General features: G+C 42.9%; 1 protein-coding gene across 1 annotated transcript in view; it reads right to left on the bottom strand.

Moving 5' to 3' along the window:
- NINJ2 (ninjurin 2) overlaps window positions 1–26,501 on the bottom strand; it is an 83,685-nt gene that overhangs the window by 43,559 nt on the left and 13,625 nt on the right. The window lies entirely within an intron of this gene.

Below are 26,501 nucleotides of genomic sequence, written 5' to 3'. Positions count from 1 at the left end.
CCAGGGCTTGATTTGGGTCAGTCAGTGCTGGGCTGGTGGGAAGGGGCAGTGTGCCTCATGGTGCCCGTGGGAAGCTCAGCAGATGGCACTCTTCTCCCAGCTGTGCCCTCTCATTTTCTCCTCTAGTGGCCTGTCCTCCCTCCCTCTCTACCTCCACTGTTTCCCACTTGCCTAGGCCATGCTTCCCTCCTCCATCTTTAGGCATTCTTTAGTGCCTGGCCCTAACATGATTCCGGCCTCTCTCTTATCCCCATCAAAGGACATCTTGGTTACTCCCTCTGAGTGCCAGCTTCTTCAAAGAAGTAATGTAGTTAGCTCATTTTTTTTCCCCAGAGAAGGAAACAAAGGCCCCACATCTCAGGGCTCAGCCTGCCTGCCTTTTGAGCTGTGTTTGCACCCAGAGCTGAGTACCTCTCTATCTCAGGTCCCAGAGGCCTGAGGGCAGGACTATGCCTTCACATGCCGGGTGGCATGCATTGTCAGTGCCCTATGAAAAACAAACAGCTGTCACGCAAAGACAGGGAAGCTGCCTGGGGTGAGGAGGCTGTGGTCCTAAGCGTGGTGAAAGACCTAAGTAAGCCTGAGGTCTTGACCTCTTCCATTTAGCTCACAAGCTCATAACTCTGACATTAAACACAGAGGCCAAGCAGGGATTCCAGGATATTTTTGCACTTCCATGGTCTCTCTGATTTTTGGGGGGAGTAGCAATATAGATATAGAAATACAGAGATAAAATTTCTATTATAGACATAGTCTCTATATTAAAGATAATTATAATGGCGAGAGGGCTTGATCTGAGGAGGATACTTGTCTGGATCCTTGGGTGGTGGCAGCACAGTTTTCAGGAATGAGTTGCCAGAAAATCATCTGTGTGGGTGCTCTCTTTGTTACAGCGAAAAATGTGATTGCCCTGGTCCCAGGGACGACAATGACATTGTCACAGGATTCATCAGGAAACTCACCCCCTCTAAATAGGAAGGAGGCCAAGATGCCAAGATCAGGGACTTCTTGACTATGAAATGAATCTATCTATCAATTTATAAATTAGAAGCTAGACTTCTTAATGGTGTAAGGAAACTGCATAGTGTTTTCCTTTCCTATCCCTTTAAAATTCGTCCAAAAGGGAATATACCCTTCCATACGGCAGCTCTTTTTTTTAAACTAACTTTATTGATTTTTAGAGATAGGAAGGGAGAGGGAGAGAGAGAAACATCGATCTGCTGCCTCCCACAGGGTGCCACCCAACCAACTGAGCCACACCAGCCAGGGCTGGCAGCCTCTTATATGACCTAATCCTGGAGAAAAGAATCCCTAGTTATGCTAACAAAGGATTAAAAATTTCTGGGTGCTCATCTTCCAAAATAAATGCCGAGGGCTGCTGGCACTTGCAATGCTAAAAAAGGGTGTGTTGCCCCTGCTGTTGTCCTGAGTCCTCTAACCTAAGCCGGGTTGTGCTAAGAGGAGGTCAGAAGAAAGACAATGGGGAGGAACATGTGGCAGCCAAAGCCTACTGTCCCTGCAAAGGCTTCCCAGGCGTCTCCCTTGCAGTTAAAACCCTAGTCCCGTGCTGAGAAGCCCTCTAACCCTGCCTCCTACTCCTTCCCCGCCCCCGCCCCCAGCCTTGCTTCTGCCTCCCAGACCTGTCTTCACAATAGCTGATGAGGTAAGTGTCCTGGCCAAAACACAATTCGCCTCCCCCTTTTTCCTGGGCTTGTAATTAAGGGGTGTCTGTAAAGCTCTCGAGCTCCTTGGATAAAAGGACCAGCCTGGCCCCTGTGCTTTTTCTCAGGGTCCCCTGAGCTCCCAAGGAGGTCACTGCAGGTGGAGGCTCACATAGACAAGTGCAGTGGCTCTGGCCACAGCCCTCAGCCAGGCTCCCGGGTGCCCTTGACCCTTGGCCTCCAGGCCCCATGATGTCTGCGCATTTTCTCTTTGCTCTTTCCCCAGGATGTGCTGATTTCCTCACCTCGGCTCTCTTTATTTAGCCCCAGAGGCTGGGTAACTATAGTGGGGCAGTGGGCCAGGGCCCTCTTCCTAGCAAAGGGCTCTCTAAAGTCACCCTCAAGCCTGAGCCTGCAGCTGGCTGGTCATTCTCTGGGCATTGCTGTTCAAAGTCTCGTGCCCAGAGACCTCTGTCCACACCCAGCTCCCACATGGAGGCAGTGCTGTGCTCTGGCCAGGAGTGCAGGCTCTGGGGTCACCCACCCTGAGCACCTACTAGCTGGTGACTTTGACCTTCACCCCATGTAAATGAGGTTCAGAATAGCTCCTCTGTTACAGAGATGTTGTGAGGATTAAACAAGAAATTTGTTTGACGTTCCTGGCCTTTGGTAAGTGCAATTGGAGTGGCTGTCTTTTCTAAGGAATGTTGACGACAGCCCTATAGTCACCCGATGGATTCAGATCAGCAAGTCTTCCTTGGAGAGCCAAAACAAACAGCCCTTCCTGCCTCACCCAGCGCCTTTCCTGCCTCCGACTTGGACTTTCTGATGGGCCCAGGACACAGAATATAAAGTTCCAGAAGAGGTACCTGGAATCCAACTGATTTACTCTCCAGACAGGAACATGAGTGTGAAGTTTCGGCTTTACCATCTTAAGCATCACCTCATTTTCCTTTGCCCAATTTCAGGGTGATCATAGTGTAACGTGGTCACTATTTTCAGTCTTTTCCTTTCTAGAGAAAAGAATCACACTCTGCCGCTTTCTAGAAGTGGGCCTGAGTCACGGCAGGCATGACCTTCATTAATCAGACCTGTGGTGTGTGGGAGAGATCGCAGCCGAGCCTCCCGTTCCCACTGCAGACTTTCATTGCTGCCCTTCCATAGTGGGAGGCCCTGGGCTTCATGAAGGAAATGCAGGTCTCAAGAGGGTTCTCTGATCCTGCCTCGCTCCAGGCAGAAGCTGTGGGGTGGGAAAAGGAAGGGGAAGGGGCCATACATAGGGAGCTTTTTCCTCTTTCCCAAGGTCTTGACTGGCCAAAGATCCCTACATCCCTTTCCACTCTCTCTCTCCCACACAAAAATGATCAGAAGAAAGAACAAAGCAGGCTGGAAATGGCCCCATGTCCTTTCCCTCACAATCTCCTCTGCTTTCTCTGCTCTTGCTTGTGGCAAGGAAGAGAATGAGCACTACAGTGTCCCTTTGCAAAACACCAGCAACCTCTTAGTTCAAAAACTCCATAACCAAGGCTTCATATTATTTGCATATAATGTGTATATTATCAAATGCTCACACTGAGTTCTCTCACAGTAAAGTAATCATCCTGAAAAGGGTACGTGTTTGCTCCTGGCGTCTAGGTCCCTGTGGCTTCTATTTAGGACACAGTACATCCATTCTCAGCTTTATCATTCTGGTTGAGTAACTTAGGTTACCTATTTATCTGGTCTGCAAAATGGGAATAATAATCCCTATCTTATACATGGAGTTGTCATGAGGTTTTAAAAATGAGATAGGAGCCCTGGCCAGGTGGATCCATTGGTTGAAGCATCGTCCTGTACATCAAAAGATTTCAGGTTCAATTCCCAGCCAGGGTGCATGTGGGAGATAACCAATTGATATTTCTCCCTCACTTGATGTTTCTTTTTCAATGTCTCTCTCTCTCCTTACCTCTTTCTGTAAAATCAATAAAAACATATCCTTGGGTGAGGATAAAAAATAAATAAAAAGGAGGTGGTAGATGTAAAACCATTTTATAAACTGTAAAGAAGAGGTAAAATTTTCAGATATTATTATTGTTATTAAAATTATTCAGTGGCCTGGCTGGTAGCTCAGTTGGTTAGAGCGTCATCCTGAAATGCCAAAGTTGTGGGTTCCATTCCCGGTCAGGACACATACAAAAAGCAGCCAATGAATGCATAAATAAGTGGAACGATAAGTCAATGTTTCACACACTCTCCCTTCCTCTCTCTCTCTCTCTCTCTTCATCTCTCTCTCTCAAATCAGCAAATAAATACTTTTTAAAATTATTCAGTGAGTAATAGTACTCTGGTAGTTGGAAACGAATAAAGCATTTTCCAAAGGTAACTAGAGGAGAATCTGATTTATTGATTTAATGTCAAATGTCATAAAAGACCCTTCTGTGCCCTTCTGCAGTTTTCTCGGGTGCTGATAATGTTAACCCTGTTCTGTCAATAAAACTACCCCAACCTGTAGGAACAATGCCAAGGTCCAGCCCTGGCTATAGTGTGGTTAATAATCCTGTGGGACGCAGTGGGGGCTGGGAGTAGAGGTGGGGGAAGGGCTGGGAAGGCAGTGCTATTTTAGAACTCTGGGACATTAGTGCAAGAAGGAGTTTAGGGATCAATGCCCACCTCTCCATTTTACAGATGAGGAAACTGAGGTCCAGAGAGGTGTGTGATTTGCTCAAGACTCCCAGCAGGCTTCAGTTAGCAGTTTAGGTTGACCCAATGAAGGTCAGTCTACAGCACTGTGGCCGGAGGGCCTGCTCAGTCACAATGCCAGAGTCCTGGGCTCTGGGGAGACAGCAGTGTTGGATCAGGAGATGAATTGCCTCTTACCCCAGACGTCCAGTCTCAGTCTGAAGAGATAAAGAGGTTCTCAGCCTCCCTTGGGAGGAAAAGGCAAACACACTTGGTTAACAAGAGCCCTTGAGAAAATGATGAGAGTGTTGAAGAACAGTACACACACCTTTCTGTGTGTCTTGCCATGAACCCACTGCCTGGACTCAGTTGGTTTTAAAAGGCTGAACTGCTAAAGCAGTGGTTCTCAACCTTCTGGCCCTTTAAATACAGTTCCTCATGTTGTGACCCAACCATAAAATTATTTTCGTTGCTACTTCATAACTGTAATGTTGCTACTATTATGAATCGTAATGTAAATATGTGATATGCAGGATGGTCTTAGGTGACCCCTGTGAAAGGGTCGTTCGACTGCCAAAGGGGTCGCGACCCACAGGTTGAGAACCGCTGTGCTAAAGCCTTGCATGGTCTCTTAGGGCTTTATGAGAGCCCTGCTCAGGTGCAGAAACACTGGAGTCATGTCTTCCAGGCAGAGCCATGTGGGCCCACAGACAAAAGAGTCTCAGAGAGATCAGGCTTGTTTCTGACAAGGCAGCAAAAACACATCCCAGTACTTTCAAAGTTCATGAGCCTCATGGGGAATTGGGTAGGGATTGGGAGAGGGGAAACACCAATTACTTTAGAGGGAAGCTGTAGCCAGAATAAATGGTCCAGGAGGGAGGAAATTTGTTCTAAAGACCACCAGATTTAATTCAGCAAGTATTTATTAGTAGTGTATGGTATGGGGCTGGGCACTTGGGGTGGGGGTGGGGGGGTGGGGGTCACAGAATGCTTTCAAAAAGCTTGGTGGAATATAAGACTCTTACACATGAGTCAAAAGAGTTAAAAAACAGCCCTAGTCGGTTTGGCTCAGTGGATAGAGCGTTGGCCCACAGAGTCAGCCTGTGGACTGAAGGGTCCTGGTTTCGATTCCCATGAATGGTATCGGTGGCAGGGGCACGTGCAGGACCCAACCAATCAATGTGTCTTTATCATATTGATGCTCCCCTCTCTCTGTCTCTTCCCCTCCCTTCCACTCTCTCTAAAAATCAATGGAAAAATATCTTCGGGTGAGGACAACAACAAAGAGTTAAAAAGCAGAAGCTGTGTTTAAGGCCAAAGAGAAAATGAGAAAAAACAGATTCATAGAGTCCTGAAGAGCTCCATGAAGAAGGGGAAGCTTTACCTTAGCCTATACTCTTTCATTAATCGGTGAACTTGGGAAGGAGCATTTTAGGATGGAGAACAGCCTGAGCAGAGGTAGATGAGCACAGGAACTCACCATTTCCAATCCTCCTGTACAGGGATTATGAGCTAGAATATTAAAAAGTAGGTGTCTCTGCCCTCAAGGATTAAGTATTGTCCATGGAATCCACCTGGGTCCCTAGAAGATGTGGCAAAGACACTTTCCGTCTCCTGGAAGAGAGAGGGTTACACATTACTGTTAAACTGGGACTAGTTTTAGGACGATTCCTTGAGTAAAGGGGTAACAAAACAATTTAGTCCTACAGAAGATGTGAGAATCTGAGCCCAGTCAGCCTTGCATAACATAGTCCTGTGAAGCACAGTGGTCACCATCTCAGGGTCTCAATTTAGACTTGGCTTTGAATCCTATCTTTGAGGCCTTTAGTAACTCTGTGCCATTGTCATTCACTTTTTTAAGCTTCAGTCTCCTCATTGTATATAATAAAACCCTAGTATGCAAATCGACTGAACAGTGGAACGACCGGTTGCTATGATGCACACTGACCACCAGGGGACAGATGCTCAACGCAGGAGCCAGAAGCCGGGCTCAAGTCTGGCAAGTGCAGTGGCGGTGGTGGGAGCCTCTCCTGCCTCTGCTGTAGGCGGATGGTAAGGAGCAAGGGATCCTGGACTGAGAGAGCCCTGGACTGGGAGAGGGATGTCGGACTGCTGATTTAGGCCAGCAGGTGGACATCCCCAGGGGGGTCCTGGACTGCGAGAGGGCGCAGGCCCGGGCTAAGGGACTCACTCTCCTCCCCCCGCCCCCCGAGTGCTGCACAATTTTTGTGCACCGGGCCACTAGTCTGTAAATGAAAAGGATAATGATACTTAACTCACAGGGTTGCTGTAATGACTAAATGAGGTTGGGATAAGCCCTTGGCTGGCACCCAGAGCCCATGACAGCCATTGTTACAGTTTGCATTCCAGTTTATGGCCAAGACCTGGTGTTGCAGCTGACTCTCTTGTCTGATTGTTTCCTAGCTCTGGAAAACTCTCAAGAGTCATTTCTTCCCTTAGGTGACCTTTGGAGACTTCTCAGTGAGGGAAGAGAGGGGGAAGTGTGGTTGTGGGTGTGGGAGATGAGGCTGTTCCAGGACCAATGGGAGACTGGAGGCCCTAAGAGCATATATAGCTGCCTGGGCATCCTGCAAAAAGCCCAGGAGATGATTAGGAGGAATAGGTTCTGGAATGGGCTCTATCCTACCTTACTAGGAACTTCATTTTCCTAGACCAAAGTTTCCTCATCTTTAAAGTGAAGACATTAAATTAGACCAGTGATTCCCACTTTGTGGGAGTGGGAGAGGGTCCTCAGTTACAGCATGGGGGCCTTGCATCCTGATGCACACCCAACACTGCCTACACCCAAACAGATAATTCATCTCACAGGTAGGTGCTGAGCTAGTTTTCAAACACACACAGATGTTGCTGTGATTTTTAAAATATTAAAGGATTATTTAATGCATACTAGATTTTTATCAGCATGCAATTTTTCCTTCACAGATACTGAAAGTATAATTACAATTCCTTGGAGGATTCCAGAGGTGTTTTTGAAATGTTGTAAGCTTGAAAAGCTTGGTAATTACTGAATCACATAAACGACATACTCAACCTTTCCTGGACCCTGACTCCTCATTCCAGACTGACAAACAAGCACCTCTTCCCTTCTAACCTTAATCCCATTGAACAAGTAGCAGCTGCTAGAATAGGTTCTCCTGTAGCAGTGAAGACAAAATGGAAGGAAGAGGGACAGGTAAGAAAGGGTAGTGTTACTTAAGGAGAGGAGGACAACTTTTATAAGAAAATCTTGGAAATTCTCAGGGTTTGGAAGTCTTTTTAAAAAAGTGACCCGTCACTTCCCTGTATTTGTCATTGTTTCCCACTGTACACATGTTTGCAACACATGGGAAGTGGGAGGAGCTGGAATGTCCTCCAAATTCCCCTGACACCCTATTCCCACCTTTATCCTCTAGAAAAATTCTTTGTTTTGTTTAACTTTTGAGGAGATCTGATAGAATTCAATGAAGAATCTGATAACCCAGCTGGTATGGCTCAGTGGTTGGGTGTGGATCATGCAGCAAGAAGTCACCAGTTCAATTTCTGGTCAGGGCACATGCCCGGGTTGCGGGCTTGATCCCCAGTAGGGGGTGTGCAGGAAGCAGCCAATCCATGTTGATGTTTCTCTCTCATGGAGGTTTTCATCTCTGTCTCTCCCTCTCCCTTCCTCTCTCTCACTAAAATCAATAAAAAAAAATATTTTAAAAAAAGAATCTGATAAAGATTATGAACCCTGTTCCAGAAGAAATGCAGCCACACCTACACATACATATATAATTTTACACACAATTTCATTGGTTTGTCCACCCCTGGATTTGCCATAGACTTCCTTGGGGATTGATGGACCCCAGGTTAAGAAATCCTGCTTTTGTGTTGGTTGCTTTCAACAAGTTTAAATTTATCTTCTCTTGGTTTTCCATAGATGTAAGCTCTAAAATTCCCATACGACTTTTAATGGGACCTCTAATATCCCCTTATCCAACTGCTATTATAGGCTTCTTAGATTTTGGGACACTGAATGGGAAAAGGCTGCATGCTCTAAGAGGGAGCAACACAAAGGTGGACTGCTTTAAGGCTAGGTTCTTTGGGTAGCTGGTGTGAGGTGAAAGAAACCAAGAGAGAGAGGTTTAGGAACAGAGTCCACTGGAGATTGAAGAGTCCCTCCTGACAGTGCTATTTTTATAAGTTTCTATCCTAAGAACTGTGGGCCTGCAGACCTGTAGTCCTTAAAATGGAAAGCTGCTCTCATCTCTGGGAAGGATCTCCCAGCTCCACCCATCCTCCCAACTACCCACTGGGGCAGCTCTCCTTTTACCTTCAGATCCTGTGTGAAGACACCTTTTCCTAGAGCTCATCTTCTTGCTGAGGCAGCCCGCTCAGCCTGCTCAATGCTGTGAGTCCCTGAATGATTGAACCCAAATCAGGGAGGTTTTTCCCATGCACACAAGGCATAGTTCTGAATCTAAAAGCTCAGTGGTTATTTACCAATTTGAGTCCAAGCTCAGTTGTCCCAAGAGCATCTATCCTTACACTTAGTTTGCACCCAATATGTGCCCTGAGATGAATGAGAGTGTAGTAGGTCTGGAGGGGCTCAGGGGAAAACCAGCAGCTCCACAGTGACAGTCCAGGCTGCCAGGCTTGGCTAGGGAGGCCACAGTTGGTACCAGGCAAGGGAGGTAAATTCCCCAAATACCAGGATGTTGGGCAATATTTCAAAGAATGAAATTCATTGCTATTACAGCCCTTCCTCTACCCCCGTCCTGAACTCTATGTTTCATCCTTTTCCTCTACAACAGTGGTTCTCAACCTTCTGGCCCTTTAAATACAGTTTCTCATGTTGTGACCCAACCATAAAATTATTTTCGTTGCTACTTCATAACTGTAATGTTGCTACTGTTATGAATCATAATGTAAATATCTGATATGCAGGATGGTCTTAGGCGACCCCTGTGAAAGGGTTGTTTGACCGCCAAAGGGGTCGCGACCCACAGGTTGAGAACCGCTGTTCTACAATGTACTATGCAAATGATTCATTGTTTATCATTTTACCTTGCTAGACTCAATTCTAGACTGGCTTTCTAAGACCCTAAAATTATAGTTGTCTAGATATCTTTACAGGTTGTATAAGAGTTTGAGCAGTTCAAAGGAGGATTGAAGGGGAGGCCATACATATTCAAATTCTTCGAACTAATTATTCTTTTCTTTATTTTTTATTTTTTGGTGATTTTAATGCCATTATTTTTATTTATTTACTTAAATTAAATTTATTGGGGCTACATTGGCTACTAACTTATTGTCTGATTTTTAAAATTACCTTATCCAAGAAATATTTTTGGAGCTCTAATTAGGTTAGGGATACTAGGATTTGGGGGACATGGGGGAGCATAAATATGTACTAGGATATAGAAAAATATATGAATAAATACGATTTGAATTCTGCTTTCAATAACTTGCTGTATAGTGGAGGAAATAAGATGTACAAGTAAACCACAATAAAATATCATATACTGGTAGTTTCACTTATATGTGGACTCTAAAGAACAAAATAAACAAACAAAATTGAAGCATATTGCCCTAGCCAGTTTCTCAGTGGTTAGAGCATCGGCCTGTGGACTGAAGGGTCCCAGGTTTGATTCCAGTCAAGGGCACATACCTTGGTTGCAGGTTCCCCAGCCCTGGTTGGGCTGCATTCAGGAGGTAACCAATCAATGTGTCTCTCTCATATTGATGCTTCTCTCTGTCTCTCCCTCTCCCTCCCACTCTCTCTAAAAATCAATGGAAAAATACCCTTGGGTGAGGATTAACAAAACAAAATTGAAGCAGATTCATAGACAAAAAGAACAGATCGATAGTTGCCAGAGGGAATTTGGGGGGCTGGGTGAAAAGGTGAAGAGATTAAGAAGTACATATTGATAGTTACAAAATAGTCACAGGGATGTAAAATACAGCATATGGAATATAGTCAAAATATTCTAATAACTATGTATGGTGCCAGGTGGGTACTGAAAATATTGGGGGTCACTTTGTAAAGTATATGATTATCTAAATACTATGCTGTATACCTGAATAATACAAAATAATATTGAATATGAACTCTAATTTTAAAAAAATTGAAAAAAGAAAAGTAAAAAAGCCCCAAAATATATATATGGATATATATATGTATACACAATATATGGATATATATATATACATATATGTATACACACACACACACACAATCACTAACTTGACAAATATCGAGAGAAATTCTGAGGGAAGCTGGAAGCTGGTACATTTGGAGACAGGATGAGTTTGTCCTCAAGACAGAACATTTGCAGTTCTAGGCAATGTTTGGGACTCCCTTGTCCTGGTAAGAATTATCCCGAAGTCACTAATATTTCTGGGCCTGTCCTTTTTGTTGTTCTTGTTAATCCTCACCTGAGGATATTTTTCCATTGATTTTTAGGGAGAGTGAAAGAGGGAAAGAAAGACAGAGAGAAACATCGATGTGAGAGAAACACATTGATTGGCTGTCTCCTGCATGAGCCCTGATCAAGATCCGGACTGGGGAAGAGCTTGCAACCAAGGTACATGCCCTTGACTGGAATTGAACCCAGGACCCTTTGGTCTGCAGGCCAAAGCTCTATCCACTGAGCCAAACCGGCTAAGGCAAGGGCCTGTTCTTAATGTCCATGGTATGAAGAGGCCTTCCTTATGATCAGCTGGATGCCTCCGTGGTAACGGAGGAAGAACTGGGTTAGCAAGAAGGCAGTGAGAGTAAGAGGTAGTACACAGCAGTATTTGGGCCCTGGACTCCTGATCTCTTTTCCCAATTCTGTCACCCCAGAACTAAGAAAAACCTTGGACAATCCCTTCTCCTTTCTGCTGCAGGGCCTGTTAACTATGGCATCCCTGAATACTGATTGAGTACTTACTCCTATGTCTGCCTCCTACCTGCAAGGCAAGGATGTACTAAACGCTGCAGGGGTTGTGGGGAAGGATGAGACAGGTGCCTGCCTTCAAAGAGTTTCATTCTACTGAAACAGAAAAGGCAAAACTCAGGAAAAATATGACACATGATTAAGATATGAACAATGGGGTCAGACTGTCTGACTCAAATACTGACATTGGGCAATATTGAACCTGTCTGCATCTTGGTTGCTTTATCTGTATAGTAGGATTAATAACAACCTTACCTTATAGGAATACTACTATTAAGGCATCAGATAGCTTAGGTAAGTTTTTAGTACAGTACTGGCACATAGCAAGGACTCCAAATTGTTTACTTATCATCATCATCATCATCATTTAGTTAAATATTAACATCAGACCTGAAAAGGAACATATGACAATAGGGATCTTTTCAGGCCATCCCCTTAGAGCAGTGGTTCTCAACCTTGGCTGCACATTAGAATCAGCTGGGAATCTTTTTAAAATCCTGATTTCTGGGCCTCATCCTCTGGAAATTCTGTTTCTTTGTTACTAATGCTGTGGCCCCACCCCATAACAAAGAAACAGAATTTCTGGAGGATGAGGCCCAGAAATCAGGATTTTAAAAAGATTCCCAGCTGATTCTAATGTGCAGCCAAGGTTGAGAACCACTGCCTTAGAATTTAAGCTTCTTGATAGATGATCTGTCCCCAATGCCCCCACCCCTGTGCTTTGTAACCAAACAGGTACTCGGATATTTTTGGGAACTATAATTAAGCACATTTCTTATTTCCAAATAAATGGAATAAGTAATTAGGAAACTTAGGACAGTGAGGCTGGTGGTGTGAGCTGGACAGTCAGGGAAGGCTTCATGGAGAAGTGTGGAGAGCGGCTACAGTGCTTGGACAGGTTCAAGCCTCAGACTAATGAGCTATAGTTGTAAGCTTGACCTTATGGTCCAAACCTGTGGTCCCACGTGGCTGTGATATGAGCTTCGGGAGGTGCAGCAAGTAAACAAAGCTTGATCAGGTGCATGTAATTGAGTAGATTCTAAACCCATGAGAACATTGTAAACATCTTGACCACACCCTTACTTTGTCTCGTGGAATCTAGCTATAAAATAAAGACTAGGCTTGCAGGCCGTGGCATTGTCTCTCTAATCAGAGGGCAGCATCCCACCTAGCCCCAGCTTTATTCTCTTGTATGTCTTTTCTAATCCTTCACCGCCCCCCCCCTCACCCCCCCACCCGCCTTGCCTCAGGTTCACCCATGGCTGTGCTGGTGCAGCACAGAGAAGGTAAGATTAAGTGGACCTGATAGATTTGGGTAGGATTTGGATGCATAAGACAAAGCAAGGAGGACTCTGATCATAAAAGCCTAGAATGGGCTGGGGGTTCAAGAGAAGTGGAGGCAACTTGCTGGGCACAGCCATAGAATGCCACAGGCACACTAAAGATGGTACCACTGTGCCCAGAGCATGGGCTCTGAGTGTGGGCCAGGCCTGGAGATGGAGCCAGAATCACCTGGGGCAGATTTCTGGAGCCCATCAGGTGCTCAAGAGACCCTTGCCAAAATCCCAGTTGGCCAGGTCAAGTCCTTCCACACCCTGGGCCAAACAGGAGGCCTTGGGTGTAAGGATTCGCCACAGGGACAGGCCAATCACTAAGGCAGGGAGCTGCAGTCCAAAGATCAAGGCCGAGCATGTCAGAGGCCTGCATGATCCCTCCACAGCTTTCTTTGATCCTCAGGCTGCACTGATACGCTGTTCTGGGTGGAGAAGTGACCCTGGGTCCCCAAGCCTCTGACAGACTCTGTGTCATGACAGTCTCCATAAGGGAAAGCAGTGTCTGGAATTCTTTTCCTTTTTGCATGTTCTCTGAGAATCTCTCTGCAAAGTCTCCCTTCCCCTCCCAGTGGGTAAGAGCATGTCTTTATTTTCCTCTCCATCTCCTCATAACGTCACGTACAGTAAGTGTTCAGCCCACAATGGGTGCTCTTCCTGTCGTAGTGCAGAATGACCAGCATAACATTAATAATAGCATTTCCTCATTTTACAGACAAGGAAAGAAAAAACATAATCACAATATTGTTCTATAATATATGCCAGTCCCTATCCTAATACACACTTTGCAGGTATTAACTTATTAATCCTCACAATAATCCTTTAAGGTAGATACCATTATTCAGGAACTTGCCCAAGTTCACACAATGAGCAAGCAGGTCACACAACTAGTAATGTGGGATTTGAACCTAGGTAGTCTGGCTCCATTGGCCATTGTGTGATGCTATCTGGATGGAAGTAGCATAGGTCTGAGTAGGGGGAAAGTCGGTACACAATCCAGGAATCCTGTCTTCTAGGTCTGTCTACGCAATGAACCTACTCAAGACTTCACCGACTGGCGAGGTGATGAAAACAAGAATCTTCAGTCCCTGCTGTCCCTAAGGCCCTACCTCAGTTCCTCCAAGATAACTCGGGTAACTCCAAGATAGCAGAGTGACATTTTACTAAACAGCCCCAGGCTCCTTCCTCAGGAGACAGGATGCACTGGGGACCACCTGTTTGCAAGGCCATTTTAAAAAACATAGCAAAAACCTGAAAATAGAGTTTTTGAGAGAAAGTGATTTTCTAGTCATAATTATAGCCAGAGTGGGCCACTACTTTCTAGAAGCAGGAAGACTGCTTCTAAATAGAGCCTGCAAAATGCAAATCCCCAAGGAGCACAGCCTCTGCCCCACTGGGTCCCTCACTCAAAGACTAGGCTCAAGCTCCCTTCTGAGAGGCCCCAACTCAGCAGCACACCCCGCTGGCCAGACCAAGTGTGTGAGGGAGGAAGATGCTCAGCTTTATGCCTAATGTTCTGGAGGGTATGGAGCTGCTTAATAAATATGTGCAAGGATCAAGGGTATATTTGGAAACATTTAAAAATGCCTTCAACTGATGAGTGAGGATGGGGTTAAGCTCTGGGGATCTGAGTGGGGTGGAGAAGGAGAGGCAAAATACAGAAGGGCTTGTGGGGGAGGACTGCTGAGTGCTATTTCTATTTCTAACCCAATGCCAGGCACTTGAGTATTGTTCTCCACCTAGCAATTTGAAGGCTGCAGTGGGTATGCATATAACAGAACAGGATGCTCCCTGGACAAAAGTTCTGAAAGAAAACCAAAACGGAAGACTGGCCCCCTCGCCCCCACTTGTCAGTCTCTAATGACCGTCAGGGACTGTTCCGGACACGCAAGGGCATCTGCGAATTTACTCACCTGGAGTTGCCTCTACCTCCTGAGCCCTGGGTCAGAAATGGGAAGTGCAAAGCCTCTCTGTGTGTTTGTGTGTGCATGTTATTTTTAATGATTATGATTCACAATCCTTTTTCTTGTTCCTCACGATTTTCAGTTAAGGGGGGAAATGGTGAAAACACACACACACACACACACACACACACACACACACACACACACCAAGCAAAACACAAAGGCTTCTCAGAAATTTTACCTGAAACTCTGGGATGGCTGGAATTAGGTATGCAGATTTCTGCAATATCCCTTAGGGGGCTGAACTTATTGTGCACCCTTTAAAATAAGAGATTTTTCACTATTTTAAAATTATACCAGAAAAGCATGCAGATAAGAAGATAGCTAGATTGTGAGGAAGCCCAAAATATTTGGTAAGAATGCTCAAGTTTGGGAAAGTTTAGCTGAAATAACAATTTATGGGTAGAATATTAGCTGGGAATTGGCTGTAGAATTACCCATAGATTGAAGGGCTTTGGGGGGTAAGGGGAAGGATGAAGTTTGTACTCAGGATATGGAAAAGGATTCAGTAAAGCTAGGAGTCCTATGTGCTCAGAGTTTAATGGCCTAGCCAGCCCCACAATGTCTAAGGCATGACCAGTAAGTAGAACCAAGATATTCCATTCAGCAAAAGCAGACAGAAAAAGAAATCTCTTTTCTTTGTTTGTCCTGGTTGAAAACCAAACACGGTCATCATCTGAAGAAATTCCAGTGTTGGGAGTGTTGAGGCCAAGAAGGGAGGGTAAAAATGCAGGCAGCTCTGACCACGGGGGAAATCACCCCAAAGGCTCCTCAATGCCATTGTCCAACACTGTGCTCTGGAATGCTCACAGGTGTCCTTGCATGTCCCCTGATTCCAGCACACAGGACACTCTTCACTCTCCCAAATGTCATCTAGCAAGACTCGGCAAACCTGTCTGGAACTGAGCATCCGGAACCACTTGTGTGTATCACATGCAATTTCCAGCTGTTGTGGGAAAACAATGAATGAAGAGAAAGTACTAGGCCCTGACAAGGCTTAGCGTCTAGGGGAGAAGAGGGAGACGTAGGGAGAAGATCCTAAAGGTCAAATGCAATGTCTCCCATTGTTCATGTACCTTTTCAAAAAGAGACAATTCCATTTGATCCACTAATACAGTGGTTCTCAATCTTCCTAATGCCGAGACCCTTTAATACAGTTTCTCATGTTGTGGTGACCCCCAATTTCATTGTTACAAATTGAACATAATTAAAGCATAGTGATTAATCACAAAAACAATATGTAATTATATATGTGTTTTCCGATGGTCTTAGGTGACCCCTGTGAAAGGGTTGTTCGACCCCCAAAGAGGTCGGCCGCGACCCACAGGTTGAGAACTGCTGCACTAATATCTTTAGAAAACTTTGACCTTCTGCAAAAAGAAGAAAACTAAAATTATAGCCTTGCCTGTAACTTGGATGCTTTACAAACACGGCACCACAGTGAGGCAATCTAGATAGAGTGCCAAACCAAAGCAGAGCTAAGAGTGGGAATTTTATGCCATTAACACAAAAGGTTAGGGGGCCAGGTTGAATTTGGACAAAATCACATAGGATCTTGAGTCCAGAGCATTTTCTAACAGTGAATTTCAATAAGAAGTTTTGGGAAATACCTCAGTCTTGTATTGGACACAGGGCAAAGATCTACTGCTTTTTTTCCCCCCAGGGAAGTCCTGTGAAAACGGAATCAATTCCCCTGCTCTAATAATTTTTCTCACACCCCCTCCTGAACTATCCTACCTACACCAGTGTTCTACTCTTCTGTTAGAAAAAAATTAACCATGTCATGTAAACACTTTAAAGGCTGTCCTACTGTCTACTAAATCAAGTGCACATTCCTTTGCTTAATTATTTAAAAAGCCTACATAATTTAGCCCCACCCCACATATGCACCAGTGCTCTCCCACACATACCCTCTCATTTAGTCAGGCTGGCCCTCTCACTGTCCCCAGATAGCTTACTCATTCCTGCCTTTGCATTTTAATATCAGTATTCTTCATCCTAAACCTGGAATCTAAATTTACTCTTCCTCTTTAACAATCCCCAAAATGCCCTACCTTTGGAATTTTTTTTAACTATTTCAATTTTCCCCTTTCCCATCTCCAAGTAATTATCAAGTCATAGATAGATAGACAAATAGAAAGAGGTAGATATTGTATATATAGAGATATAGCCTCCCCAACTATACTGTAAGCTACCACCATGTATATGAATTTTATGATACAGTGTCCCATATAAATTGTGCTCAATAAATAATTAGTGATTAATTGCAGTCCTTCTTCTTCTATGAGTTAAAGGCTAAACACACACACAAAATTAGTCTCATTCCCATGTGGGATTTCAAAAGAACATGACTTGTAAGTATACTTGGTTCCTTTAAGTTTGGTAACACAGGGAAAAAATGGAGAGAATGGCTGTGCCTAAGATAGTAAGGGAATAGATTCAAGATAGAATAAAATGCTTCCTCAATACTGACAATTTGAATGCTTATCTGAAAATTGGGCACCTCCAGGATGTTGCATTCTTCCTGGCATTCAAATACAGTTCACCAAAATATCAAATTATTTTGCCTTTAGGACTTTTCTTCTCATTCTCCTTTTCTTTGAGGGAGTGGGTGTAAATATGAGAAAGAGGTTGGAAAAGACCATATACTTCTTAAAATGGAGCATAGCAGACAATAGACCAAAGAAAAAGAGAGCAAAGAAATAATAGCCAGAAATAACTGATTTTTGACAAGCATGCCAAGACAATTCAATGGGGAAAGGGAGTCTTTTCAACATATGGTGCTGAAAAAAACAGACATTCACACCCACAAAATAATGAAATTGGGCCTATACCTTACACCATATACAAAAATTAACTCAGAATGATTCAAAGACCTAAACTTAAGAGCAAAAACTCTTAGAAGAAAACAAGGAAAAATCTTCATGACATTGGATTTGACAGTGATTTCTAGAATATGACACCAAAAGCACAAACAACACCAGAAAAAATAGGTAATTTGGACTTCAAAATTAAAAACTTTTGTGCATCAAAGGACACTGTAAGAGAGTGAAAAGACAATCCACAGAATGCAAGAAAATATATACAAATCATATATCTGATAAGGGATTAATATTCAGAACATAAAAAGAATTCCTATAACTTAAACAAAAACAAAAAGCACCCAAAAATCCCAATTCAAAAATGGATAACCAACTTGAATAGACATTTCTCCAAAAAAGATAAGGTCAATAAGTACATTAAAAGATACTCAACATTATTAGTCATTAAGGAAATGCAAATGAAAACTACAATGACATACCACTTCTTGCCCATTAGCGTGACTATTGTAAAAAAGGAAGAAAGAAAAGTGTTGGCGAGGATATAGAGCAATTGGAAACCTCCTTAGAATTGGAAGCTGGGCCCTGGCTGGGTGACTGTTGATTGGAGCATTGTCCTGTGCATCAAAAGGTTGCAGGTTTGATTCCTGGTCAGGATGCAACCGATTGTTCTCTCTCTCTCTCTCTCTCTCTCTCTCTCTCTCTCTCTCTCTCTCTCTCTGTATGGAGTTTCCTCAAAAAGTTAAAAATGGAACTCCCATTTGACCCAGTGATCCCACTTCTAGGAATATATCCCAAGAAACCAGAAACACCAATCAGAACGGATACAGTGGGACCTTGACTTACGAGTGTCCCTACTAATGAGTTTTTCGAGATACGAGTCGTCTCTCGGCCGATTTTTTGCTTTGAGTTGCGAGGTAAAATTCGGGTTTTGAGCCAGCTTCAGATACCCCACCGCTAGTTGGCGCCCCGAACGTCACAGTGAATGCCACAACATTAGCCCAGCATCACGTGTCTCACTCATTCACTTTTGATTTGATATACGAGTAATTTGAGTTAGAACTCCAGGGAACGAATTAAACTTGTAAGTCAACACCCCACTGTATATGCATCCCTATATTCATAGCAGCACAATTTACAATAGCTAAGATTTGGAAACAGCCTAAGTGCCCATCAGCAGATGAGTGGATTAAAAAACTGTGGTACATCTACACAATGGAATACTATGCTGCTATAAAAAAGAAGGAATTTTTACCATTTGCAACAGCATGGATGGAACTGGAGAGCATTATGCTAAGCGAAATAAGCCAGTCGGAGAAAGATAAATATCACACGATCTCACTCATATGTGGGATATAATGATCAACATAATTTGATGAACAAGAATAGATCCAGAGACAAATGGTAGCGGGGGGGGGGGGGGGGGAGGGGGATTAGAGAGCAACCAAAGAACATGTATGCATGCATATTAGCATAACCAATGGACACAGACACTAGGGCGGTGGGGGCTTGCCTGGGGTGGGAATGGCTAGGTGAGGGGTCAATTGGGGGAAAAGGAGACATATGTAAAACTTTAGACAATAAAAAAAATTAAAATTAAAAAAGGAAAAATTATTCAGCCTTAAAAAGGAGGGAAATTCTGATGCATGCTGCAACATGGATGAAACTTGAATACATTATACTAACTGAAATAAGCCAGACACAAAACATCAAATTCTACTTATATGAGGTGCCTACAATAGGCAAATTCATAGACAGAAAGTAGAATGTTGGTTGCCAGGAGCTGGGAGATATTGAAATGGGGGGTTATTCTTTAATGGATATGGAATTTCTGTTTGGGAAGACAAAAAACATTCTGGAAATAGTGGTAGTAATATGATTGTACAACATTATTAATGTACCTAATACCACTGAATTATATACTTAAACGTGGTTAAAATGTAAATTTTGTGATACAGATATTTTACCACAATAATTAAAAAAAAAAAAAGAAATAGAATCTGAATCCAATCATGAGGAAATAATCAGATAAATCCAAATTGTGGGTCATTCTCCAAAACAACTGATCTTCAGTCTTCACAAACGTCAAGATGAGGAAAGAACAAAAGTGGGGATTAGGGTATTGTTATAGAGTAAAAAAGATTTAAGAGACAGGACACCCAAATACAGTGACTAATCCTTGATTTTATTTCAATTTTTAAAAAGGAGAAGAGTCTAGAGAGCATTGTTGTGTAGATAATTGGGAAAAGTGAATATGAACTGTATACCAATGTTCAATTTCTTCCAAGGTAGGAAATTGCCACTCTGAGAAGATATATGTTGAAGTTTTTAGATATATGTAGACATTATATCTAATGTCTACAACTGACTTTCAAATAGGTTGGATAGGGTAGGAATGTATAATACAGAAAGATACAGTAAATAAATATAGCAATATTGATGAATGTAGGTGAAGAGTTTAAAGACATTGTACTAGTCTTTCTGTTCTTCTGTATTGGAAAATAAAAAGCTAGAGGAAAAAAATGGAATCGTCATTTTGGTTCCCAAGTGATCAGGGGAACACTGACTTCCTGTGACCTCTGTGAACAAAATGTTGATCTGTTTGCCACGTTGGGACATCCTGTTTTACTGAACTCACATTCCAGGGTTGCCAGAAGGAGCTGAGAGCTGATTACTTGGAGGTGATTTGGGTGAGGCATATTGTCTATGCCACTTCAGGATCTACTGTGTTGTGTTCTTGTGTGTGTGTCAAAGTTTTAAGCCCCCAAGGTTAGGGTCATGTCTCACTTTTCTTTAATCCTCCCTCCCCCAACATCCTAATCCCATGCTTTATACAGAGCTAAATACATAGTAAGTGTCCAGTAAATATTTTTCCATTACTGACTATCCCATCAGTATAGAAAGGCATGTATAGAAGTATAAGAGGTCAAGGATGGGGTCAAAAGGTTTATCTCCAACTAAGGTATTAAAATGCTCCGGGGTAGGGCCTTGAAGAAGGAATGTCAAGTGTGGGCTTTGACACAATCTAATTCTCTATGGCAACCAGGTGTTACTGACTTAGGTGCTGACTAGTACTGAGGGGTGGAGTAAAAGAAGTACAGCTTTGGCAAAAGCTTATGAATACCTAAGCACAGAATGTTCCCAGCTTGGCCCTACGGTACAACTGCTCTCACAACCCTGTGAATTCTTCCCAAGGAAGCAAGGTCAAACAATGGTCTGTGGACCTCAAAAAGGAGAGCACCCATTTTGGCTCCTTGAGCAGGGTCACTATGCTTTGAGGGATCTGCACTACTTGGGATTCAGGGAGAACAACACCAGCCTTTACCAGAAGATGGAGGTGCGAACACTCTCCAGCACAGCTTTAGGAGGAAGGTGCTGCCCACGTGCTTAGCAAGTTGCAGAACACGTAGGCCTGCAGCATTCCACCTCCAGCTGAGACACCAGTGTGCTGCTGTGTTGCAGCTTGTTAAGGGAGTGTAGACTTGTCCTTCTTGTTTTGAGCAATTTTTCAAGAGGCTGGAAGAACTAATGGGTAAATTTGTTCTGTCTCAGACAGGCCTTCCAGGATGCGGGTCCTCAGCTCCATTGTTATATACAATGTGTTATTTCCTATTAAATCACTAGCATTGACACTTAGTTTTAAATTCAATTTACTATTTTATTACATACCTTCTTGTACTGGTCTCAGATTATTTAAGTTCCAAATTCCCCCACAAAGTTGCAAGCTTCTTAGGGAACCATGCTCTCTGCTGCTTTGCCACCTCTATTTCCTCCCACATCCTGTATTGTACACAACCACTATAAGGGATGTGTAAATAATCTACTGTATATCCATATTATGTAATACTATGTAGCAGTTAAAAGAACGAGGCGGAGCTACATATTCTGATGTGGAAAGATTTCCAATTCATATGATGGTGTCAAAAAACAAAGCAATAACCAGGCACAGTATGAAACCCTTTATGTAGAAGGGACTAGTAGAAGAAACAAGGGCTTGATTTATATATCTGTATATTTCTTTCTTCATACATACCCCTAGTCACAGACATTGTTATAACCAGTATAATAGGACTCAGTAATTTCCTATATTTTTATTTTCAAAAGGAATTGTCAATATTAGACAAATCATATGTGTAAGGCAGTTAGCATAGGACTTGCCGCAATAAGTCACACTTACATAGTACTTATATGGAGCAGGCGTTGTTCTCAGTGCTTTACAGAAATTAATTCATGTCACCCTCATAATAGTACTAGAGGAAACGGAGGCGCTTCCAACTGAAGTAATTTGCCTTTGGTTAGACAGTACAGCCAGGAAGTGGGAGACCCGGGATTCAAGCCCAAGCAATCTAACTCCAGTGCCTGTATTCTTTTTTTATTTTTTGTGGAATTTATTGGGGTCACATTGGTTCAGAAAACTATACAGGTTTCGAGTGTACAATTCAACAAAACATCACCTGCACACTGCATAGTACTCCCATCACCCCAAGCAGCCTCTTTCCATCCCCCATTCTCTCCCCGTTTGCCCACCTTCACCTACCCCACAGTGCCTGTATAGTCAACCCCTATGCTGATGTTGTTCAATAAATGTGACCCTTTCCCTACCACTCTCCTCCCTTCTCTGTGTTTCTACATATTTCATATACCTCAATGATGGCACTCAGAAAATTGGTGTAAGAATTCACTAAAAAGACAAAAAAATCAATTCCTCACCCCAACCTATTGCTTCATCTATGGATTTGAAGGTCTGAGGTACCTATAAGGAGATACTGATACCTATTGGAAACCGTGTGTGGGTGGTCACTTTGAGATTATGACCATTTTGCGACAACTTTCTTTAATCATTTAATATACGTGGATTACCCAAGTGCCTCCTGAGGATGGTTTTAGCCCCAACTGTGGATCATCATATCAAGTAGAACCTCGGCCTAATGGACAAGACTGAGGATGGTTCAGATGTAATGAATCCTATGTGATCGAAGATGGGGGTGGATCTGGTAACTTTCTGAGGATTCTTGGTAGGTGTAAGGTTTCTAGGACTCTGATTCTTGGCTCCTCAAAGCCCTGGATCATTAAGATTGATGCAGCCCTGAAAGCAAATTCAGAGGCTTTGCCCCAGGCCCAGGTCTCTAATGCTGTGTTGGAGACTGCACCACATTTAGTGCTGTTCTTGATTAAATCAGCATGCCTCAAATTTGCCAGAACTATTGTCACAGCAATATGTATCCCCAGTTCACACATGGAATGTTTGCTCTCTGGCAGCCAAACGTACTTGGAACTGGCAGTGATGATCTCATAAAGCAGGAAAGCTGAGCAGTTGGTCAGATGATTACCATTACTGAGATGGAGGAGCTGAGCATCACTAATGAAAACATCTGGGCACTGCAGAATAAGGAATTTCCCCAACTTGGGGCAACCTAGGAGCCATTAAATCCAACCTCCTTATCTTACAAATGTGGAAACAGAAGCTTTATTTTTGTTGTTGTTAATCTTCACCCAAAGATATTTTTTCTATTGATTTTTAGGGAGTGGAAGGGAAGGGGAGAGACAAAGAGAGAAACACCGATGTGAGAGAGACACATCAATTGGTTGCCTCCCACACACATTGGGGATCGAGCTTGCAACCCAACCCACTAGGGTGAAACTGATGCTTTAAAACAGGGTAAATATTAGGGGCTTCTGGCCTGAGAAAAACTAAAGTGTAGTTCTTCTAATACAACATAAGCTGGATGAACAGCACTGTGGCTGCTGAGACCTTTTCAAAGGCTTCAAGACCTTCATTAACAATCTCAAGGACTTGGTAACTTTTATTTCTCTTCCCCATATAACAGTATTTTTTAAATTATTATTCTTTAAAATATATTTTTATTGATTTCAGAGAGGAAGAGAGAGGGAGAAATAGAAACATCAATGATGAGAGAGAATCATTGATCGGCTGCCTCCTGCATGCCCCCAACTAGGGATTGAGCCAGCAATCGGGCATGTGCCCTTGACCAGAATCTAAGCCGGGACCCTTCAGTCCGCAAACTGACGCTCTATCCACTGAGCGAAACTAGGGCTAACAGTATTTTTTTTTTAATGTCCAGTTTGTATTGTGTTTACTCGTATGTGAACGGAGAGTCATATTGCCCCAGCCCTTTATGGCTCCAATGCTGCAGATTTCTCCCCACTTCAGTACCAGATGGAGGGCTGTAGGATGGAGATGGGGGTAAGAGATGATCTTCACAAACTGTTGCATACCATGTCTAAGGATCTTAAGGTTTGGGTCCTCGAGGTGGTTTTCAGGCTTTTGTCTTATGTAATTATGTTCACTAGGTAGAATTATTTGACAAATTGCTTGTAACTATTTTTAAATAATAAAAACCATACGTTGCCTTACTGATGTCTCATCAAAACAGAAACCCTGTCTTCCATGTGTATAATGCTCTCTGGTTTTCAAAGCTACCACTTATACTTTCTTCAATGGTCCTACCCCTTCACTGATAAGGGGTTGTTCTGGGGACTCGGGATGTGTCTATTCTGTGGCGGCAGGTAAGTTAGGACCTGGGAGGCTGTAGTCCTTCTCAAGCACCCTGAGCACCTGAGAGTAACTGCACTGAGTTGCTCCCTGACTCACTTTCTCTTTCTCTAGATTTATATTTATGGCTGATCTGTAGGTGAGTTCCAATTGGTGAGACATTGAAAGAACAGAATACCTTGTTTTTTCTCTCCAGAGTTCACCATTTGAAATCTTACATTTGCAACAGCATGGATAAACCCAAAAGGGTGGCAAAGGGTCAGGAGGATGGAAGGAGGAATGTGCCTCAAGCTAGAATGCTCCTCGCCAAAGTCAGGAAGGAATTCCAGATCACTAGCTTTGCTTAGATCCCTGTGCTAAAGAAACAGGTTCTAAGGGAAATCTTTTCTAACATTGCCCTAGTCTGGTCCCCAAAAATGTCTTTGATGTGTTCAAAGAGAAAACTACAGGTTCAACATGAAGTCACTTGTACTAAAGCCCATGACACTGAACCTGGATTTACTACCTGACTTAATTGCAGTTTTAATCTTCTCCAGGAATGTAATCTTATTATCAATCTGGAATTTTCTGGTCAGTACCAAAGAGGTCATTTGTCATACGGGCCCTCTCCACCCTACCCCTCAAGAAATTGAGGCAATTGGCCTGATGAGACATGTCCTTTCCCATAAAGGAAAGTAATGAAACAATCTTTCTTTTCTTTTGTTAATAACTTTCTTTTTAAAATTTCATTTTTCAATTACAGTTTCTATTCAATATTATTTTGCATTAATAATGCAAAATAATCATAGACAATCATATACTTTACAAAGCGTTCCCCTCCCACCTGGCACCATACACAGTTATTACAATATTTTTGACTATATTCCCTATGCTGTACTTTACATCCCCGTGACCATTTTGTGACTATCAATTTGTACTTCTTAATCTCTTCACCTTTTTCACGCAGTCCCTCAAAACCCCCTTCCCTCTGGCAACCATCAGTCTATGATGTCTATGAATCTCTTTCAATTTTGTTTGTTCATTTATTTCATTTTTTAGATTCCATATATAAGTGAAATCATATGGTATCTCGCTTTCTCTGACTAACTTATTTCACTTAGCATAATACTCTTTAGGTCCATCCATGCTGTCACAAATGTTAAGATTTCATTCTTTTTTTTATGGCCAAGTAACATTCCATTGTATATATGTACCACAGCTTTTTTATCTACTCTTCTATTGGGCACATGGGTTGCTTCCATATTTTGCCTATTGTAAGCAATGCTGCAATGAACATAGGTGTGAACTCATTCTTTTGAATTAATACTATATATAGTATTAATATATATATAGGATATATATATATATATATATATATATATATATATATATGTATGAAGCAGACAGCAAAGGCAGTAGATACTTCAGAGCAAAGTTAAAGGCCTTCCATATATATATATGGAATCACTGGGTTGTTAGGGGCAGAAACAGAATAGCAGAGACTAGCTATAGTTAGAAGAACTTGTTTTCTGATTATTTATTTTTCAATCTTTATTGTTGAAAGTATTACATACTATACTTTCCCCCATGGACCTCTCCCAGTCTGTTCCCGCCCCCGCCCCAGGCCTTCACCACCCTATTGTCTGTGTCCATGGGATATGCATATATGCATACAAATTCATGGACTGACCTCTCCCCATTCCCCCACCCTTCCCTTTATTCTGATTAAAGGAAGCATATTTTGATCTGGCTGGGAGTTGTGCTCTGGAACCTGGGAGTTAACTTTGGAATGTGGTCCATTCTCCTTATCCTAGAACTGTCTATTATGGAGAGACTAACAACCTTGTCCCAGCCCACAGTGCATGTAATCTGTAACCATTCTACCAACTTTTATTTCCTTTGCATACCCATTTTTATTCCTTTTGCCGACATTCCCATATAATCTTTGTCCTTCTACCCAATATAAGCAGCTGGCTTATGGGGGTTGCAGAGTAGATTTCTGTAGATGACCTGCTGCTCTCCTATACTACCGACATTATTGGAATAAACTCTCATAAATGATTCAACTCTGTCTCTGCTTAATTGACTCAAGTAGTGACTGGCAGCCAGAACTCATTGGTTGTCCAGTTTCAGGGGCACAAGACAGTACCATTTAAAAATTTTTGAGGACCCTCCACACTACCCTCCACAGTGGCTGCACTAATCCACATTCCCACCAACAGTGCACCAAGGCTCCCCCTTCTCCACATTCTCACCAACACTTGCTGTTTGTGGATTTACTGATGATAGGCATTCTGACAGATGTGAGGCGATATATTGACGTGTCCTTAATCTGTATTCATTTGACCATAACTTTCTTGTCCCCACCCAGCTTCTGCCTATGAAAACCTTCCATATTGTATGCTCAGCTCTACTTGCTGGACAGCATGCTACCATGAATCACTCAATAAAGCCAATTAGATCTTCAAACTTACTCGACTGAATTTTTGTTCTTCAACAGAAAACAATGTGGCTCTAGGGTAGAATTTAGCTGACCACCACATTCTACAACATAGACCTGGCGTGGGCCTCATCCAGAGGCCATGGCAGGATTAAAGTGCTCAGCCAGCCAGCCAGCCTAGGACGCGAATCCCAGTTAAACCACTTACAATAGCT

This window comes from Myotis myotis, unplaced genomic scaffold (genome assembly GCF_014108235.1).
Source record: "Myotis myotis isolate mMyoMyo1 unplaced genomic scaffold, mMyoMyo1.p scaffold_m19_p_3, whole genome shotgun sequence".
In the NCBI taxonomy this organism is placed as follows: domain Eukaryota; kingdom Metazoa; phylum Chordata; class Mammalia; order Chiroptera; family Vespertilionidae; genus Myotis; species Myotis myotis.
The sequence above is the reverse complement of the archived record's forward strand: the minus strand, read 5'-3'. Positions and strand labels throughout refer to the sequence as shown.